Raw genomic sequence first — 23288 nt, 5'->3', positions numbered from 1 at the left:
TCCTAATAATACATGACAAACATCAAGGGGATCAATGTCACACAATACCTCATCCGTGAAGGGCTTGATGTTGTATGGAAGGTGACGTTGCTAGCCTATGCGAAGATCCCGTCCTTGGTGAAGCCACCCGATGGTGTACGGTTGTGGATGTGCTATGGTCGGTAAGCCCAGCCACTTCATGACCTCTACCGAAATGAGGTTCTTTTGGCTCCCGCTATCGACAATGAACTGTAGTGGGGAGCCTTTTACCCACATCTGGGAGTGGAAGAGATGCTCCTCCTCCTCTAGATCTTTGGGTTCCTCCTTCTAGATCTTCGTGGTGCCAATGGTGGTGTTGGGCTCTACATTGATAATCTGCTTCCCTTTGTCATTCCCCTTGTCGGGTTTTGGCTCAGAGTCAGAACATGCATCTAATTCTGAAACCCTTAGCTCAGCCACCAATGACTGCTTATCTCGACATTCAGTTGTGTTGTGAGTGGAGATTTTATGGAACTCACACCACTTTCTTGTGTCCTTTTTTGGCTTCGTGGCACTGTTTTTTTCTTGTAGCTTTGGCGGGTTGTCTTGGGTCGCCCCGCCTTGGCCTTGTCCTCTATTCTGTGGTTTGGGGGAACCTTTCCCTTGCTTCAGATTCACAAATCCAAAGTCTTGCTTCTTTTGTTTAAACTTTTGCTCGACCTTGACAGCATATCAGTATGTCGTGCCGAGGGAGGAGATGTTCAAGAATTCTATTTCGTCTTGGATGCACTTGTGTAGGCATCCACGAGATTTGAGTACCAAATGCTGCTCTAAATCCTTGATACCCAACTTTGTGCGAAGGATATGGAAAATATTGGTGAACTCCAGCACGTCTTGGCCCCTTCCCTGCCACAACGTGGTCCACTTTATGTATTGATCCTCATAGCTTTTGACAGGGTAGTATTGCTTCTTGATGGCAGTCTAGAATGAATTCCAAGTGGGTGTGGCTGAAAATAGTGAGCCCGTACTTTCATCCTTCTGCTCGCAGTAGGTTTCCCACCAATCCTTGATGTGGGGGGCTACTTTGAGAAGAACCAAAGTAATCTCTTCCCGACTTGAAAAATCATGAACAGAAAAATACCCTTCTAGTAGATTTAGCCATTTATCTATGACATCTGCGTCTATTTGACCCTCGAAGATGAGGATTTCAAAATTAACTTGTACCTTAAAGGGTGTGGTGTTTCCAGAGTAGCTGTTGGAAGCCGATGCGTTGCCTCTGGGTAGCCGCTAAAGGATCTGGGCAAAGATGTCCATCATCACGTTCCTTTGCCACTCGAGGGCTTCTTCGAGCAAGATTTTGTTAGGATCTCCTGCCCCCTCGTCTTTCTTTTCATCCACCATGTGAGGTCATCGGGATTTGCAAGGGTAGTCTTGCAAAGGTTTGACCAGTTCAAGCCCTAACTCCTTATATCACGACCTTGTTGGGGACATGCAAAGAAAAACAAAGAAAAAGTAGACCACCATGATACCAATGATCTGGATTTAAATAGGAACGCAACAAATTACAGAGATAACCATACATACAGAGATGCAGCGGAAATAATACTTCATTTCATTACTGTAAAATACTGAAATATGCTTACAAACAGAAATAGAAATAAACGAGCTAGGGCGATGGTAGCTTATCTCTAAGAAGAGATGTGGCGGCCACATGTCTCTGAACTGTGTTACAATGAGGCTCGTGTTATCACCTAGATCAAACCTTAGGTTGAAGGAAGGCAATGCTAGGGTAACCACAAACCCCGCTTAGCCAAGTAGCTAGCCCTACTAGGCCGAGACAGGGCTCTCTCTGTAAGGATCTCAGCCAAGATGACTGGATCAGGGAAAGGATATTAGGCTAGGTATAGTAGCACGAATTTTTGATTGGATTTTTGAAGGGGTTTTACTGGATCAGGAGGAGATGGATAGTTTAGGTCTAGGGAACTAGGTCAGAATTGGAGGGTGTTCAATGGGGCAAGATAGGCATAGGCTTTATCATTCAAGGTCTTGATGGGATGATATTTTTAGACTAGTGAGAAGCTAAGAAGGGCATGTGAAAACCATGGATCCTTCCTAGACTGCAAAAAACATGAAATGATGAATGGTTTCCCAAGGCAAAGCACTGATATAATGAATTCTACCTATCAACGTGAAAACATTCAACTAGAAGCAATGAAATGATGAATGGAATACATAAAACACATTAAAATATGATCATATAAGAAGAAACAGTACTAAAACTCATACCACATGGATCCCATAAAAATAGTTGCAATTCCTATTAATCTCCTGCCAAACTGCTTACAAAAGGTGTACAATCAAGGTCTGAGCATCCAACTGATTCCAACCCTCTACAAAGAGAAAGAAGAATATATAGACAAGTATTCAATCTCCTCCCATCCCTAGGGGTTTAATCCCTAAGATGAGGAGCTAATCTAACTGATATTGAACAGAAAACATGAATATAGGCATGTCAACAACTTGCCTCTAAAAGTGAAAAACTTATTCATTTGAGCTCAAACTAACTCCTAAAGTAATGAATCTACCCTCTATTACTATTTATATATCATATTTACATGAAAATTCATCATTTACAATGGTGAAACAACCTCCATGAGAGATAATCCATGACCACAGTGAAAAAACTACAAAAATGGCCATCCTAAGCAAAACTGCCCAAAGTGCAGTGCCACTGGCCAAAAGTGTAGCGTCACTTTTAGGACCCTTTTGGAGGCCTTCTCTGCATCCAAATTGAGCCCATGATAGTGAATTGGAAAGGTCTTCAAATATACTTTCCAAAAAACCTAGAATTTATGCATTTGAAGCTCATTTGACCCTTAAAAACTTGATTCTCCAAAGACTGCTTTGTATCTGCAAAATGTGGCAGAAAGGTCATTTTCAGGGTGTTTTATGACCTTCTAGTGGACTAGTTCAGCCCCAAAAACTTTGAAACTTTCTAGGGTGCATGTCCTCATCACTCTGAATCCAAAAATTCAAACCATTTCTTCATTGGGTTCCCCTAGGAAAATCGCAGCGCCGGTCGCGCTACACTTCTAGGCAGTTTTTCTGTGTAATAAATCCCAAAATTTGCAAATGAAAAAATTTGCTCGAAATTTACCCAAAATTGGTGAGAAACACCATCATCAATTGCTCTAATGAGCCAAGGAAGATTCAGCCAGCATCCTAAGTCTAGCCTCCTCCTTTTTTCCTTTGAAGGCCCGCCTTAGCCTAGCTTTCATCTCTCTGACCCTCCTGTTGCAAATCTTGTTTCGGGTCCTGTAATGATAGGCCATGTGTCTGACCAACTAATTGTCTCTGTTGGCCTTCTGTAGCAGAATTTCGAGGTGTAGGTTGACTCTCTCAAGCCAAGTCTCCCTATCATCTTCAATCTCTTTCTCAATAGGAGTCAAAGGGACTTGTGCCTCTTTGCCACTTTGTCATTTCATCTTGAGCATTTCTAGCTCCATGAGGACTTGTTTGTCATTCAATTGCTTGTTTTCTTGCTCCAAATATGTAATAACATATTTGGCTATTTGGCCCTCTCCAAATTGTCTTCCAAAGCTTGTACTTGAGATTTCCTCTCTTGTATGATGATGTCTTTGATGGTTTCTTCATCCTGGGCCTCTAAGTCAATGATTTCCACTCCATGATGGGTATACCACTTCTCCAACTCATCATGCTCAACCAAGTCAAAGTCCCTTTCCTCCTCATCATCAAGACTCTACTCTGGCATCCTTTCCTTCCCTTTGTGCAGCTGCTGCACCTGTACTTGTTGTGTCGATGAAGAAGGAAAAGCCCCTTCCACATCATGTGGAGCTAGCATTTGCCTATGGGTTGATGAAGAAGGCAAGGCCCCTTCCACATCCTGTGCAGAAAACACTTGCCTATTAGTTAAAAATAGTCTCCTTATGACCCTCTGATATGTCATGTAAATGGGCACCTCGGTAGTTCTTGTCTCCTTGGCCTCCTCATTTGTTTTCACTTGGCTAGAAGGTCCTCCTACTTCCTGAGACACTGGTGGAGGAATTTGAGGACCCCTGAAAATGTCATGAGAAATAAAGGTCTCCCAAGAGATGTTGAGGAGAATAAGATGATGAAGCACAATGATCTTGATCAGGGAGTAATGATAAATACTACTCATCTGCTGAGGGTATGGCTTTCTCTGGACAATATGAGCCATATTCTCAATATTCCAAAACAAAAAGTAAGGGAGGTTTAACATCCTCGCCCTGGTAAAATGCATGAGGAGCCTGATGTGGTAGGTGTACAACCTGGAGAACCTGCACTCACAAGTGAAATACTTCATGATGATTTTCATCATGGGGACATACGTTTTTCAAGAAATTTGAAAGGAAAAAGTCTCTTCACCTCATTTCTATGCTAGGGTTTGATATAAGGCTCATAATAGTGCTCATCCAGGTCCTGGCCCTTGAACCGCTTCTCCCCTACATTAAGAATACTGGTGGCATATGAAATGATGGAAGGTGAGATGGTTAATGTTACCCTAGCAAGAGTCACCTTGTTGTCCTGAAGATGAGCTACAAAAAGTCTAGTGAGCTCTGGGTGGTATTGAACTCTCTCTACCAGTTCAAAAATTTCATAGCAACCAAGGTATCTGAAACATGTGACAGCCAACTGAGAGGCCTGCAATTCCCTAAGGTTTGATGGCTCTGCTCTGATAATCCTACCTCCCTTGTGTGATTTTCTCGGTTGCCTGGCTCTATCTACTGAAGTGTCATTGCCTGTGTTCTCCTCCTCATAGTCTCGGTCTTCTTGGTCCATGTTTGCAAGTTGTGAGTGAAAGTTTTTTTAGGAATGAGGGGATGGGAGATGAGCTTGTGACTAGGAAATGAATGGAGGAGTAGGAAATGAGGGGGAGGGCTTGTTTGCTTGAGAATTTTCTCTTAGGGAAGATGGATAAAGGGAATGGGAATGATATGGAATAGGGGTAAAGGGATAAAGGGATAAGGTGATAGGGGAATAGGGATAGGGGAATTTAGAGCTGTAGGGATAGGAGATAGGATGAACAGTGAGGATTTAGGGTTTTATAAATCATTAGGGAGATTTTAGGGTTTCATATAAAACATGGGAAATGATGCTTATGGATTTGATTTGCAAACCTGAATCGAGGGATGTCAAATTACTCGTAAATATGAAAGGAGAGAGAAATTTGGAGTTTCCTTGAGAGTTTGAGGGTTTTTCAGCTCTCCTGAACAAAGCATAGTGCCACCGCACAGAAGCGTAGCGCCAACCTAAAATGGCAGCGCCAGTGTTAAATTTCACTGCAAAATTTTGCCAAAAGTGCAACATCAGCCTCAAAGCGTATCGCCAAGCCCTCAACGCACAACGCCACTTCCAGCTCACTTTTTACTTCCTTCCCAATGTCCAAACGAAGCATGGGATAGCTAATTGGACATATTGCTGAGTCTACTTTCCAGAACATCTTGAATTTTTCAATTTGGAGCTCATTTTCCCTATCAAAAGCTCAATCTCCCAACACTGGTAAAAATGTGCAAAATGAGGCTTCCAAAATGCAGAGTATTGTTTCAGTTAACTTTTGGATGTCTTCCTCAACTCCAAATTGATCTCGTTATAGCTCATTGGAAATCTCTCTGTGCCTCGTTATCATTTGACTCACTCCAGCTAGGAGAGAGCTTGATTTTCCCAAGGTCACTCCAGAAGTGAAACAACTATTTTGTAACAACTGTACTTTTGACATTTCTCTAAAACCATGACACTTGTGTTGAATGTGAAGGAGGTTTTTCTTCCTTGGCCTATTATGGACAAAAACCTCTCTCACTTTTTCCAAATTCTTCCCTGTTTGGTCTAAAACATAGTTTGAAGAAAAACCGGCCCTATGTGTGGCAAATGATTTGTCCCTTGGAATGACTTATTGAAAAATGATGGAGACATGATGTGTATGAGTTGGAATGGCCTCATACTCACTAAAATGACCTCCCTTATGCCTCATATACTCATATGTCTCTGATTCCATAGCCAACCCTAGCTCAATGGGTGAGGAAATATGGGTTTAGTGCTTGTGGAAAATCATGATTTGGACACCCTTGGGAAAAAACAACTCCCTTTGGCATGCACTTAACCCTTTGAAACTTTACCCTTTCACTTGACTATTTCCTTTGAAAAATTGATCTTTTGATGGTCTGGCATCTTTGGAACACTGAGTTAATAGCTTGGGATGGTGAAATTATTACATTTGAAAGACATAAAATTACATAATGAAATAATAATTTCTCTTTACAAATCATCTTCACACGGTGAAGGGATGTTATTTGATCACCCTTTACTTGCTAGTCTTATGCAATTGAATGGAACCTTAGCAACCCTAATGACCTAGTGAAACCTTGAAAAACCCGAGAGACCTAATGAGACCTTGAAGGACTAAATCTCAAGATGACATAATGACATCATGACTGATACAAATGGCATGATAAAAATAACTTTATGGATGATGTACAGTCAACAAGATATGAAACTATTCCAGCAAGTAATCATGTTTAGGGAAGAGTGATGTTTTTGGACTAGGACTACCATCAGTGACTAATTTTTTGCATGACCTAGTGGAATGATAAAAAATTGTTGAATCAGACCCTTAAAATGATATGAAAAGAGGATTTTTTATCACTAATGGAAGGATGCAAATACTGACACTAACATTGGCCTTATTGGGGATGGCAGCTCCTTGGAGGTGTCAAGAACACCATAGACCAAGTGCCTAACCATGTGGGCCAATATGGTCAAAAACTTAAATTGAAATGCATGACTGAAAATTGACGACTTGATGACACAAACTAACTTTTACTCAACTAAAAACTGACTCAATACTAAAACACAACTAAAAAACTGGAAAAAATGCTCAAAATGGAGCTTATTCAATAAAACCTACTCTAACTGTTCCATTCATCACCTGATAAAGTGAAATTAAACAACCAATGCAACCAAGTAAGCATTCTCCGCAAGTGCTTGTTTATGAGAAAGAATAGAGAACTACTGAAATCCAACTCCCATGAAAACTTGTAAATAGATCCAAATTTTCCCAAAATGAATAATATGGATTCTCTATCTGACTCCAAAAATACTGCATGAGGATATTGAAATTCATGTGCACTGGGACTTAGCTCATCCAATGGATTATTTTGCTTCTCCTCATACCATGAATGCAAACTTTCATCTGAGCTTCGTGAGGATATTCTTGCTGAAAATGACAAAGAAACCGACTACCGGATCAAGTTTGTATCAATACTTTTTTCAAGCTCAAATTTAGCTAATGGAGGACTTTGACTGTAGACGTCATCCAACACATCAACTATTGGATTGTGAAAAACTTGAAAAGACTATTGCAACCCATTTTCTATTGGTTCCAATGAGATTGCATGATTTTCTGCAGGCTGATCATCCTTTATTGAAGATATACTATGCAAATTTCCCTTCAAAAACTAAAATGATTCAAAACATAATGGTACAGAATCATCTTGCATCATTTGATCATATGTTCCAGCTTCCAAGTCTTCATATACAACCTGGCATTCAATGGCATTCGGGGGCTGTAAATCTAGATATGAGAAATCTTGAACAAGGATTTCATTGCCCTCTAGATGGTCCAGATCAAAACTTATCGACGGTTGATTTCTGATTGCATGAAACTTGTCTCTGATTAACTAAAATTAAGAAAAAAAAAGAGGGAAATATCCTTCACTTACTCCAAAATTTTCTGCATTTTTCTCCTCACTTCCATAGCTGATGTGCAATAGCTGATCACCGAGCTGTTGAAAGTGAACTTCCTCCTTCCACAAACCAGCTGCTGATTTGTCTGCAAGATTAGCTTCTGTTTGGAGAACATAATAATCATCATACTGATCAAACTTAGGGAAATCATCAGTATAAAACACATCATCAAGCATACATGTCAGATCAACATATCTATCTTCTGCAAGTTGATCTATAAAACCATCATTATCAGATCTATGACAACTGGGATAAGAAAGGAAATGTTTTGACAACATCAGATCAGTCACTTGTTCTTCTTCAATCAATGAGCCATGATCTTGAACATCATACTCATTCCTTGTGGTGATCTTTTGCATGATCTCTTCCACTGCACTTACCAAAATGTCGAGCTTTACCTCTAAAGATGTTGATTCCTCCGAATCTATGTTCTTCCTCTCTTCTTCCTTCAACTTTGTCCTTCTAATTAGTAGATTAGCCTATACATCTACTGCACTGTTCTGCATCTCTTCAAGTGTTGCAAGGTTCCTTTCTCTTAGCTAAAACTCCATTTTTGGATCAAAGGCTTCTGAATAATGCAAGAGAGCTAAATCAGGAGGAGGTCTTATATTAAGAGGCATCGAACAATAAGTTTGGTTAAATATGGTAGAAAATTGTTGTACTGTCTCCCCTGGCTGTCTTTTCAGCTGGTTATAATCTTCTAGAATCAAGTAATGGTTCTATTTGACCACCCACTTTTCGAGGAAAACTTTGACGAACTACTGGAAATCTGAGATGCTCGCATCAGGCAGGGTTTTGAACCAACTCTTGACTTTGCCTTGCAAAGAAAGAGCAAAAAGCCTAATACTAAAATCCTCTTCATAAACTTTAAAAAGTTTAAGAAAAGACTCAATATTCAGTACATGTCCCTCAGTAGTGATGCTTTCACATTCACCATCAAATCTTGGTAGATATAGGTAATGATTTTTAGGGAAAGCATGGGATATAGGAGGTAAAATCAAACGCTTGTATCTACCTAGAATTTTACAGGGTATAGGAATAAATACAGAAGCTATAAAATTATTCTTGATCTCTTGAGGCTCATCAGTTTGAAGACAGTCATCATAAGATTCAGAAGAAGGGTCTTGATCAAGATCAAAGGCATGCGAATATTTCGTATTTGCAATCTTCAAAGGGAAGGAATCACATGTAGGTCTAGGATCTTTTCTCAAATACAATACACTTTGTAAAACCTTCTTGACATTCTCGGGCGAAGAGAAGAAATAATTTATAACAAAGAACATTATGTCTTGGATGAAATTCCAACTTGAATACCTGATCTTCCAATATTTTCCTTTCATGTTTCTGCTGGTCGAGTTCATCCTCTAGTGGAGTCCTTAGATTTGATCTTGAAACTAATTTAGAGTCGCCAGGTGAATGATTTAAGCCTTCTGGTGTTTGATCATTGTCCACCATCAAAAATCAGGTCTGAACTTGATACATTTTGCTGAGGAACATAAAACTATGTCCCTAGTTGAGTCGCCACTACGTTATCACCTGGATTGAACCTCAGGCTGAAGGAAGGCAATGCCAGGGTAACCACAAACCACACTTAACCAAGTAGCTAGCCCTACTAAATTGGGAGAGGGCTCTCTCTGTAAGGATCTCAGCCAAGATGACTAAATCACGTAAAGAATATTAGGCTAGGTATAGTAGCATGAAGTTTTGATTGGATTTTTGAAGGGGTTTTACCGGATCAGGAGGAGATTGACAGTTTAGGTGTAGGGAACTAGGTCAGAATTGTAGGGTGTTCAATGGTGCAAGGTAAGCATAGGCTTTAGCACTCAAGGGCTTCATGGGATGAGATGTTTATACTGGTGAGAAGCTAAGAAAGGCATGTGAAAACCATGGATCCTTCCTAGACTGCAGAAAACATGAAATGATGAATGGTTTCCCAAGGCAGAGCATTGATATAATGAATTCTACCTATCAACTTGAAAACATTCAACTAGAAGCAATGAAATGATGAATGGAATACATAAAACACATTAAAATATTATCACATAAGAAGAAATAATACTAAAACTCATACCACATGGATCCCATAAAAATAGTTGCAATTCCTATTAATCTCCTGCCAAACTGCTTACAAAAGGTGTACAATCAAGGTCCGAGCACCCAGCTGAGTCCAACCCTCTACCAAGAGAAAGAATAAGAATATATATACAAGTATTCAACCTCCTCTAATCCTTAGGGGTCGAATCCCTAAGATTGTTGGAAATAATACTGAGAGGGGGGGTGAATCAGTATTATCAGATCAGATAAAACTTTTCAATTTCATACTTAGAAACATATACGCGACTTCAGTTAAGTGAATCCGCGTGTACACGCGACTGTGTCTAAAGCAACTAGCGTATATGCAGATATCTTATGATTCAGTTAATCTTATCTTCAGTAAATGCATCAGAACATTATTAAGCAATTTAACAGTAAACAGGTGCAGTATAACATAACAGAACATCACACAAGAGCCACACACATGAACACCATGATATAAGGTGGAAACCCAATGTGGGTGAAAACCACCTGCTGCAATTCGTCTCTTTCTTCTTTAATGAGAAACTTCTTTTACAATATACTGGTGCAGTCCTTTACCAGTATGCAGGCTACAACCTGCAGAGGGCTACAACCCTCTCTTTCGTTTTCCAACTACTTCTGGAAGGGAGCTACAACTCCCTCAGCTCTTGTACTAGCTGATCCATTTACTAGTACGTAGGTGCTGACCCTACAACCTTCAGGGACCACGTTTCATCAATTTTCAGACTGGATCCAAGAGTACAAAGCAAACATTACCGCAATACAATCATCAACTTATACTTGCATCATAATTCATTAAACAACCCAATACCGAATCACTGAAACCCTGTCATCAAGAACACAGAACCCAAACCAGAATCTAGAACTCTGCAACAACCACCAGAATCAGCAACAACCTGAAATATCAACCCTTATCATGCATACGCTACTTCACTGTACCAAAACCGCGTGTATACGCGCTTTCTCCAAAGGCAACCCGCGTGCAGATCTAGAAATGATTACTTCTGCCTTTGCTGTCAGATCCGACCCTTGCCAAGCGTCCCGAACAGATAACCAGCAATACCAGATCCTCTCACTGCGTCAGACACCCACACACCTATATCTTTGCCTAGTGATCTTCTCCTTATATAGCCTTAGGCCTTGTTCAATACCAAGAGCCAAAACCATAGTAACACAATACCATCAACTTTAAAACTAGGGATCGACACGCCCGTCGAGACATAATGGTCCGAAATCATAGGCACAACTTCCAAGGACTAACCACCATGAACCAAAGGAACCTTTCCACATACACGCGCTTTTTCTGAATCGAACTAGCGTGTACACGCGACTTGGGCTTAACGAAACAGCGTGTATGAGCTTCCTTGGCATGCTGTACTGAGATCTGTCTTCTGATTAAGTTGCCATCACCTGTACTAACCTCTGAGCACCTGTACCATCCACTGAGTGAGTTGCCATCAAGGACAACACTTGAATCATAATGCCAACAATCTCCCCCTTTGAACTTGATGGCAACCACCACACCAAGTTACTCTCCCCCTTTGACATCAAGGGCAAAGGGCTATGCTCCCCCTGAGGACATGCTGATACTTCTGCTTGGCTGTGCTGACTCGTGCTCCCCCTGACAGTAGGCCAGATCTGCAAAAGATGTTCTTCAACAAGAACCAAGACTTATACACCATATGGGACCTTTCTATCACCAAAGGACTCAATACATACAACCATAACATATCAGAAACAACCAATTATATTACAGCATTCATCCCAGGCATAGTGGGGAAACCAACAACGGCCGTTACATGACCTTGACACCATAAAAGAGACAAGAGAGATACATGACATAGAGACAACAGATCTAGACCAAGACTTAGGAAAGACATCAGCAGCATCTGATAAACATCTTGTTAGATCAGCAACTAGAATTTCTTTCTGAGCTCCTTCTCCTGAAACCAACAACCAAAAACATCTGAATGCCAACAATGCTTTATGAGACTTTTGAGCTGCTCCCCCTGAACCTGTGCCTGTTGCACTCCCTGAAACTGTGCCTGAATAATTCTGACATTCCTATTGCTGTTCAGAACTTCAGAGTTTTCCCTTGCTGTTCAGAACTTCATATATCCTTTCTTTGTTATGAGGACATCTAGCAGCATAGTGACCAACTCTACCACATAGAAAACATTTGAAAGGCAGCTTATCTTTGAACCGTCCAGTTCCCCGTTCAAGATTCTTGACAAAATTTACCTCATCTTCTTCCTCTGACACTTCGAATGCGGCCTCTGGTGGTACCTCTTGTCGCATTTCAAAAGCAGTTAAGATCCCGTGAAGCTGTGACATGGTAATTTTCCGCACATTCTCCTTTTCTTCTATGGCAGATACTTTAGAATCAAATTTAGTAGACAGAGATCTCAAAACCTTTTGAACTAAGACAACTTCCTCAAATTCTTCACCCAGATCCCTCATACAATTCACAATCTCATCCATACGCAGGAAATAATTAGCTACGCTTTCATTACTTCGCATCTTAAGAGTTTCATACCGGATTCTGAGAGTTTGAAGCTTCGCTATTTTTACCTGATCATCTCCTTCGTAGCTTGTAACGATTTTGTCCCATATTTCCTTAGCTGATTTGAGATGCATGATCTTCATAAATTCTGATTGAGTCAAAGTACTCAATAGGACATTAACTACTTTGGCATTGAGCTCATATTGCTTTTTCTCTGCTGGATCTGTAGGAGTTGCTGATGGGAATTTGTATCCTCCTTCTACGAGTCCCCAAACTTCTGCTCCAAGAGACTGTAGATATGCAGTGGTTCTTATCTTCCAGTGAGTAAAATTGTTCCCGTCAAAGACTGGTGGCCTGATGTGTGCCTCTCTTTCTGGATTAGCCATTTTGATGGATCTTTTCCTTCAAGCGATCAAGCTTCCTCTGAAGGACCTGCTCCGATACCAATTGTTGGAAATAATACTGAGAGGGGGGGTGAATCAATATTATCAGATCAGATAAAACTTTTCAATTTCATACTCAGAAACATATACGCGACTTCAGTTAAGTGAATCCGCGTGTACACGCGACTGTGTCTAAAGCAACTAGCGTATATGCAGATATCTTATGATTCAGTTAATCTTATCTTCAGTAAATGCATCAGAACATTATTAAGCAATTTAACAGTAAACAGGTGCAGTATAACATAACAGAACATCACACAAGAGCCACACACATGAACACCATGATATAAGGTGGAAACCCAATGTGGGTGAAAACCACCTGCTGCAATTCGTCTCTTTCTTCTTTAATGAGAAACTTCTTTTACAATATACTGGTGCAGTCCTTTACCAGTATGCAGGCTACAACCTGCAGAGGGCTACAACCCTCTCTTTCGTTTTCCAACTACTTCTGGAAGGGAGCTACAACTCCCTCAGCTCTTGTACTAGCTGATCCATTTACTAGTACGTAGGTGCTGACCCTACAACCTTCAGGGACCACGTTTCATCAATTTTCAGACTGGATCCAAGAGTACAAAGCAAACATTACCGCAATACAATCATCAACTTATACTTGCATCATAATTCATTAAACAACCCAATACCGAATCACTGAAACCCTGTCATCAAGAACACAGAACCCAAACCAGAATCTAGAACTCTGCAACAACCACCAGAATCAGCAACAACCTGAAATATCAACCCTTATCATGCATACGCTACTTCACTGTACCAAAACCGCGTGTATACGCGCTTTCTCCAAAGGCAACCCGCGTGCAGATCTAGAAATGATTACTTCTGCCTTTGCTGTCAGATCCGACTCTTGCCAAGCGTCCCGAACAGATAACCAGCAATACCAGATCCTCTCACTGCGTCAGACACCCACACACCTATATCTTTGCCTAGTGATCTTCTCCTTATATAGCCTTAGGCCTTGTTCAATACCAAGAGCCAAAACCATAGTAACACAATACCATCAACTTTAAAACTAGGGATCGACACGCCCGTCGAGACATAATGGTCTGAAATCATAGGCACAACTTCCAAGGACTAACCACCATGAACCAAAGGAACCTTTCCACATACACGCGCTTTTTCTGAATCGAACTAGCGTGTACACGCGACTTGGGCTTAACGAAACAGCGTGTATGAGCTTCCTTGGCATGCTGTATTGAGATCTGTCTTCTGATTAAGTTGCCATCACCTGTACTAACCTCTGAGCACCTGTACCATCCACTGAGTGAGTTGCCATCAAGGACAACACTTGAATCATAATGCCAACAAAGATGAGGAGCTAATCTAATTGATACTGAACAAGGAACAGGAATATATGCATCTCAACAACTTGCCTCTAAAAGGGAAAAACTGATTCATTTGAGCTCAAACTAACTCCTAAAGCAATGAATCTACCCTCTGTTACTATTTATCTATCACAATTACATGCCAAGTCATCATTTACAATGGTGGAACAACCTCCATGAGAGAGAATCCATGATCATAGTGAAAAGACTGGAAAAATGGCCATCTTGAGCAAAACTGCCCAAAGCATGGCGCCACTAGCCAGAAGCGTGGTGCCACTTTTAGATATCTTTTGGAGGCCTTCCTGGCATTCCAATTGAGCCCATGATATCTCATTGGAATATATTCAAGTCTACTTTCCAAAAAACCTGGAATTTCTGCATTTGAAGCTCATTTGACCCCTAAAAACTTGATTGTCCCAAGACTGCTTCTGTGTGTCCAAAAAGTAGCACAAAGATCATTTTTAGGGTGTTGTTTGACCTTTTGGTGGACTATTTGTTCCCAAAAAACTTTGAAACTTGCTAGGGTGCATGTCCTCATCACTCTGAATCAAAAAATGCAAACCATTTCTTCAATGGGTGCCCCTAAGAAAAGTGCAGTGCCTGTGGCGCTACGCTTCTAGGCAGTTTTTCTGTGTAATAAATTCCAAAATTTGCAAATGACAAAATTTGCTCCAAATTTACCCAAAATTGGTGATAAGCACCATCATCAAGTGCTATAATGAGCCAAGGAAGCTTCAGCCAGCATCCTAAGCCTATCCTCCTCCTTTTTTCCTTTCAAGGCCCGCCTTAGCCTAACTTTCATCTTTTTGACCCTCCTATTGCAAATCTTGTTTCGGGTCCTGTAATCATAGGTCATGTGTGTGAGCATCCCATTATCTCTATTGGCCTTTTGTAGTAGCATTTCAAGGTGCAGGTTGACTCTCTCAAGCCAAGTATCCCTATCATCTTCAATCTCCTTCTCAATAAGAGTCAAAGGGACTTGTGCCTCTTTACCAGTTTGTCGTTTCATCTTGAGCATTTCTAGCTCCATGAAGACTTGTTTGTCATTCAATTGCTTGTTTTCTTGCTACAAATATGTGATAACATATTTGTCTCTCTCCAAGTTGTCTACCAAATATTGCACTTGACCTTCACTCTCTTATATGATGATGTCTTCGATGGTTTCTTCGTCCTGAGCCACTAAGTCAATGATTTCCACTCCGTGATGGGTATACCGCTGCTCTGCCTCATCATGCTCAGTCAAGTCAAAGTCCCTTTCCTCCTCATCATCAAGACTCTACTCTAGCAACCTTTACTTCTCGTTGGCAGCTGCTGCACCTGTACCTCTTATGTCGATGAAGAGGGCAAAGCCCCTTCCACATCATGTGGAGCTAGCATTTTCCTATGGGCTGATGAAGAAGGCAAGGCCCCTTCCACATCTCGAGGAGAAAACACTTGCCTATTGCCTACAAATAGGCTCCTTGTGCCCCTCTGATATGTCTTGTAAATTGATACCTCAGTAGTTCTTGTATCCTTGACCACCTCATTTATTTTCACTTGGCTAGAAGGTCCTCCTACTTCTTGAGACACTAGTGGAAGAATATGAGGAACCCTGAAAATCTCATGAGAAATAAAGGTCTCCGATGAGATGTTGAGGAGATTGAGATGATGAAGCACAATGATCTTGATCAGGGAGTAATGATAAAGACTACTCATCTCCCGAGGGTATGGATTTCTCTAGACAATACAAGCCATCCTCTCAATATTCCTGAATAAGAAGTAAGGGAGGTTTAACATCCTCACCCTGGTAAAATGCATGAGGAGCCTGATGTGATAGGTGTACAAACTGGAGAACCTTCCCTCACAAGTGAAATACTTCATGATGATTTTCATCACGGAGACATACTTTTTTTCAAGAAATTTGAAAGGAAAAAGTCTGTTCACCTCATTTCTATGCTGGGCTATGATATAAGGCTCATAATAGTGCTCATCCAGGTCCTGTCCCTTGAACCACTTCTCCCATACATTAGGAATCCTGGTGGCATCTGAAATGATGGAAGGTGAGATGGTGAATGTTACCCCAGCAAGAGTCACCCTGTTGTCCTGAAGATGGGCTACAAAAAGTCTAGTGAGCTCCGGGTGGTATTGAACTCTCTCTACCTGTTCACAGAATTCATAGCAGCCAAGGTATCTGAAACATGTGACAGCCAACTGAGAGGCCTGCAATCCCTAAGGTTTGATGGCTCTTCTCTGATAATCCTATCTCCCTTGTGTGGTTTTCTTGGTTGCCTGGCTCTACCTACTGAAGTGTCACTGCCTGTGTTCTCCTCCTCATAGTCTCGGTCTTCTTGGTCCATGTTTGCAAGGTTGTGAGTGAAAGTGTTTTTAGGAATGAGGAGATGGGAGATGAGCTTGTGAGTAGGAAATGAATGGAGGAGTAGGAAATGAGGGGGAGGGCTTGTTTTCTTGAGAATTTTCTCTTGGGGAAGAGGCATAAAGGGAATGGGAATGATATGGAAGAGGGGTAAAGGGAAGAAGGGATAAGGTGATAGGGGAATAGGGATAGGGGAATTTAAAGCTGTAGGGATAGGTGATAGGATGAACAATGAGGATTTAGAGTTTTAGACATCATTAGGGAGATTTTAGGGTTTCATATTAAACATGGAAAATGATGCTTATGGATTTGATTTTCAAACCAAAACTGAAGTGAGGGATGTCAACTTACTTGCAAAGATGGAAGGAGAGATAAATTTGGAGTTTCCTTGAGAGTTTGAGGGTTTTTTAGCTCTCCTACACAAAGCATAGCACCACTGAATAGAAGCACAGTTCCACCCTAAAATCATAGCATCAATGTTAAATTGCACTGCGAAATTTTGCCAGAAGCGCAACGTCAGCCTCAAAGTGAAGCGCCAAGCCCTCAACGGGAAGTGCCACTTCTAGCTCACTTTTTACTACCTTCCAAATGTCCAAACTAAGCATGGGATAGCTCGTTGGAAAATTGTTGAGTCTACTTTCTAAAACATCTTGAATTTTTCAATTTGGAGCTCATTTTCCCTACCAAAAGCTCAATCTCCCAAGACTGGTCAAAATGTGTAGAATGAGGCTTCCAAAATGAAGAGTGATGTTTCAGTCAACTTTTGGAGGTATTCCTCAACTCCAAATTGATCTCATGATAGCTCATTGGAAAGCACTCTATGCCTTGTTAGCATTTGATACATCAAGCAAGTCATTTGGTCACTCCAGCTAGGAGAAAGCTCGATTTTCCCAAGGTCGCTCCAGAAATGCAACAACTCTCTTGTAACAACTGTATTTTTGACATTTCTATAAAACCATGACACTTGTGTAAAACGTGAAGGAGGTTTTGCTTCCTTGGCCTGTTATGGACAAAAATCTCTCTCACTTTTTCCATATGCTTCCCTGTTTGGTCTAAAACATAGTTTGAAGAAAAACTAGCCCTTTGTGTGGCAAATGATTTTTCCCTTGGAATGACTTATTGAAAAATGATGGAGACATGATGTGTATGAGTTGGAATGGCCTCATACTCACTAAAATGACCTCCCTTATGCCTCATATACTTAGATGTCTCTGATTCCATAGCCAACCCTAGCTCAATGGGTGAGGAAATTAGGGTTTAGTGCTTGTGGAAAATGATGATTTGGACACCCTTGGGAAAAAACAACTCCCTTTGGCATGCACTTAACCCTTTGAAAATTTATCCTTTCACTTGACTATTTCCTTTGAAAAATTGATCTATTGATGGTCTGTAAACTTTGGAACATTGAGTTAACAGCTTGGGATGGTGAAATTATTACATTTGAATGACATAAAATTACATAATGAAATAAGCATTTCTCTTTACAAATCATCTTCATATGGTGAAGGGATGCTATTTGATCACCCTTTACTTGCTAGTCGTATGCAATGGAATGCAAACTTGGCAACCCTAATGACCTAATGAAACATTGAAAAACCCTAGAGACCTAATGAGACCTTGAAGGACTGAATTTCAAGATGACATAATGACCTCATGATTGATACAAATGGCATGATAAAAATAACTTTATGGATGATGTACAGTCAACAAGATATGAAACTATTCTAGCAAGTAATCACATTTAGGGAAGAGTGATGTTTTTGGACTAGGACTACCATCAGTGACTAATTTTTTGCATGACCTAGTGGAATGATAAAAAATTGCTGAATCAGACCCTTAAAATGATATGAAAAGAGGATTTTTGATCACTGATGGCAGGATGCAAATACTGACACTAACATCGGCCTTATTGGGGATGGCAGCTCCTTGGAGGTGTCAAGAACACCATAGACCAAGTGCCTAACCATGTGGGCCAATACGATCAAAAACTTAAATTGAAATGCATGACTGAAAATTGACGACTTGACGACACAAACTGACTTTTACTCAACTAAAAACTGACTCAATACTAAAACACAACTGACAAACTGGAAAAAATGCTCAAAATGGAGCTTATTCAATAAAACCTACTCTAACTGTTCCATTCATCACCTGATCAAGTGAAATGAAACAACCAATGCAACCAAGTAAGCATTCTGGTTGCTGTTTGAATTCTCCACAAGTGCTTAACTCCCTGTTGTGGTCACCAACACCCCCCCTCTTTGTTTGATATTAGCAATAACACCAAGCAAAGGGGGACCCTTAACAAAAAATCCAAAAAATATTTTTATCAAAATTTTTGTATTTTAACTCCCTAAATCTAGATCGGATTACGAAGAGAGAATGAAAGCGTTTCCTATGCGCATAAATAAGCTGCGAAGAAGCGACGCGAAATTCATCGCATCGCATATATTGAAAGCGCTCTTAAATGAAAAATCTTAAGGAATCGTCGACGGCCGATATGCGACGTCGTATATCACAACATCGCATAAGAAGCACACAGTGATTGAATGAAAAACGCGATTTGCGATCTTGCGATCTGCGATCTGCGATGAATGAGACTATAAATTCCTGCGATGACACTTCTTGACATTGTAATCCTCGATGCTGCGATGCGAATCGCAGAAACCACTCATCGCAGGATTTCTTCGACATAGTCTGTAAACCCAAAATTGAGCGTGCACCTTAAGGGAAATTAATGATTGTACGCCTAAGTATCCAAGAATGATTGTGTCGCGTTTTTCGAAGATTCAAGTCATTATGAGCATCATGATAATGCATTCATTAGAACTTAAATCTTTCATGTCAATCTTTTCGTCATTTCTCTTTTCCTTTACGTAAACTGTAAGGCAGCAGCTAATATAAATCAATATGCAGGAAACATCTAAGGAAAAGGGGAAAGCGCCAATACTAGGAGAACGAAGAGGAGATGCCTTCGCAAATGGATGCTGCATGCAGCAGGACCGCGGATTCTAGAGTATCACTCAACAGACACTGATGAAAATAGACTATCCAAGACTCAAAGTCAAAGGCGCACAAAAGCAGCATGTTTACAAAAGATCCTGAAGCTCAGACTGGGTAAAGCAAAAAGAAAAATGCTAAAGAGGGAGGACGCTCCAGAAAAGCCTGGAACAAAGAACGGAAGCAATTTTCAATACAGAAGATTGTTCAGGCAACGAAATCCCTAACTCATTCAGTCATTCGCACGGCCGGAAACCGAAATAGCAACAGCACAATCAGTTTGAAAGAAATCTGGGTTATACTAAGTATACACACAGCAAATACACCTAGCCAGAGGAAGATTTTCGAAAATATCTTCTAGTTTGTCAGAAAGTGATGCCAGCTCTTGTTATTTCTACTTTTATCGCTCGAACGAAAGGAAAAGACAACCAGCGGACTCTTTCCAGGCGAATGTTGCATTGCTTATAACACTAAGGAGCAGATACAGAAACGGTTAAAAATTAGATTCAATTTTTAGAAATAAATTTGTTTTAGTAAAAGGGCGGTCATTTGAAGCCGTTTCCTAAATTTGTGTAATTAAGATTAATTAGTTAGTAGTATTTAACCCTTCTCATGGCATTTGGAGAAGGGTCCGAAAATTTGTCAAAAAACTTGTCCTCAGAACATGCACTTTTGCACCCTCGGAGGGGGTTTTTTGATGAATGGATGGATCGAGATTTATTTATGTTTGAATTTTAATGTCTGCTACTGATGTTGCACTTCTGTACTCTTAGTAGATATTAGAACAAGTAGAGATAAATCGTTATTGCTTGAAGTTTGTGAGTGAAATCAGTCATAAATGGTACTTTTATCTCTTGACCAATTTCTGCTTATATTCTTAGAGTGATATGCAGCTGAGTTGTTTATATGTTAATGTATGAATGTGTGGGTTACCATTTGGCACTTCTGTACGGTGGAGTCATTTATTTGTGCTTGACATATGAATAATTTATTATGCGATATGCTGTTCACAACTGTTTTTCCTAACTTTTTATGCAGAATGGTTTATCTTAATTGATTTCTATTCTTATGATAGTTGAATGATCTTTATTACCAGTTATGGTTCGAAATCTTTTTAGATCGCATAATAGAGGAAATCTACCCCGGGTTAGCGTAGATTAGATGTGTTGTTTTTGTTAGATTACAATAGCATAGAGTTAGTTTAGAAGTTAGAATTAAATTAGCTTAAAATACTTCTAGATCAACATCATCAAACTCTACACACACACACACCCCTTACATTGGGAAACTGGTCCCATTATCCCCAGTCGGACCTGCTATACCAAACGGACAAGGAGCTACCAACCAAGTTCCAGACCGGGTGGGTATCCCCCTTGTTGTTGACCCGATTTCCGGGCCCTCAACATATTTGGCATTAGAAGGAGGGCCCAAACTATGAATGACACCTAAATCAAAATCTAAATACCATTCTGAGAGTAAATCACCCTCATCAACTCCCCTAACTTCTCCAGTACGGTTAAACCCAGAGTTAGAAGTCGCTCGAGTATCCACCGCTGCTACATACCCTAATATATCAGACCAACTTATCATTGAACCCCCTAAAATTCAAACTTTGATTCGTAAACTCCAGGGATTCTCTATTTTTACTCAGAGGTCTGATAAATCTCAAAGCAGCGTGACTTCGCAGTACAACCCTGCTCATCCCCTGACCAGATTGAAGAGTGAAAAATTTGGAATCCAACCAAGTGAACTCCCTCTCCCCACTAGGAAAAGAGAAAGGAAAACACCACCAGAGTCTGACAGTGAGACTCTTTCATCTACTTCATCCATTTCAACTCCCTCACCGCAAAGTCAACCACCCACATCTTCATCCCAAATCACTTATCCATCTTCCACAACCCTTCCTCTTCAATCATCAAAGATCATAATATCTTCATCTTCTCAGCATCAGGGACCATCCTCTGCACTTTCATTAACTAGCAGCTCAACGATGGCCCAGTCTCCATGGAACAATCCTGGGGCGGTTTTAATGCCTCCACCCCTGAGTCCAATACCAGCCCATCCTGAGAAATGGCTACCTAAATTCAATCCAGAAACAGGCATGCTAGCTGAAGAGCATATCAATAATTTCATGCTTTCTGTTAATCTCAATGGAGTTACCAACGAAGATGCTGTTGTCCGGCCTTTTCCGTATACAATGCAAGGAACAGCCGGGTCATGGTACTTTTCGTTACCTTCCGGGTCTATCACAAGTTGGGACATTTTTCAAAGTCAATTCCTTACCAAGTTCGGTGATGACAGATCAACAGCGACATTGATCAATGACCTATCCAATCTTAAAGCTGAGGCTAGAGAACCCATTAAAGATTTCAATTTACGGTTCAATAAGATCCTCAACAAAATTCCCGCTGCTTCTCAACCCAGCGAGGAAGTAAGATGTGAATGGTATATCACGGCCTTACCATCAAACTTGGCTATCTTCGTAGATAGGGCAAACAAGACGACCTTAGTTGAAAACTTGATAGAGGCGTTAGCAGTAGAAAAGCGTGTAGTAGCCCTAGAAAAGAGATCTGCAATAGAGGAACGCAAATCTAAGAAAATCTCTTTCAAAGAAGACACCAAGAAGAAACAAACGAAAGATCCTATCGATATGGAAGGATTACGAAAAGTGTTAAAGGCCATGTCCAATGAGATGATTGACATAAGAAAAGAAGTAGTAGAAACTTCTTCAAAAAAGCCCTACAGAGCTTTTAAAAGAAATCCTCCCATGGATGTGAAACCACCCAATGCTGTCTCAAACGTCGAATCTGAAGAAGAAGAAGAAGAAGAGAATACCACTGAAGGGCAGACCGATGATGAAGAAGTTGTGGAACTACAAGGAATGTGGGATTTCATCCTCCCATAAGAAGAAGATCAAGAAGCATTTCCGGTTAGCACACGAAGCAAAAATCAACTTGATCCTCCCCAAACTACCCCTAAACAGAAGGGCACAAGCCCTGCAACAAAAGATAAGGTCGCAACAAAGAAAACAACCACTAGAGCGACCCAATTTAGCCTAGTCCAATCAGATCAAGCACCTCCATCAAGAACACTGATAGTGTCGGATGAAATGGAGTATAACATTATCAATGACATGAAAAAGACTAGGGCTAATATCACTCTTTACGAGTTGAGCAAATTGAAACATCAACAAAAAATAATGATGAAAGAATTACATACCATGCCTACTACATCTTTACCTATAGCTGTAGCTTCCCACAACGTGGGAAGACCTCCAACCAACATGATCAATAAGATTGATCCAAATGACATTGCCTTGATTGGAGGAAGATCAAGATCTCATACTCCTCCTTTTCTTCTCACTTATGGAATTTTGAATAAAAACGTACACAATTGCTTGGTTGATTCTGGTGCTTCAACGAATATTTTACCCAGAACAATATGTGCCAAATTGAATGTTCAACCACAAAAATCCGCAGTGCGCATAGTTCAACTTGATCGATCTCAAGTCGAAGTGATTGGTGAACTTAATCAGGTGACCATAAGATTGTCGTCTAACCTGAAAGTATGCTAGGTTATCGACATTCTAGTAGCTGATATCCCTGAATTCTATGGTTTTATTCTTAGCAGGGATTGGTCAGAAAAACTCCACGGATATTTCTCAACCGACTGGTCGCACATGTGGTTACCCTACAACAGTAAACCGAATCAAATAAAGGTTGAACGAGAGTTGCACCAAAAGTACATAGTGACAGAATTGGAAGGAGAGAATGAAGCAATAGCATACAACAGCAGTATCATAGGGAATTACTCGGTAGATTCTTTCCTCGGCAATT

This window comes from Pinus tabuliformis, chromosome 5_1, assembly GCF_031772625.1.
Source record: "Pinus tabuliformis cultivar Carrire ecotype Pingquan chromosome 5_1, CPIR1, whole genome shotgun sequence".
NCBI lineage: Eukaryota > Viridiplantae > Streptophyta > Pinopsida > Pinales > Pinaceae > Pinus > Pinus tabuliformis.
This window is presented reverse-complemented; position numbering follows the sequence as displayed.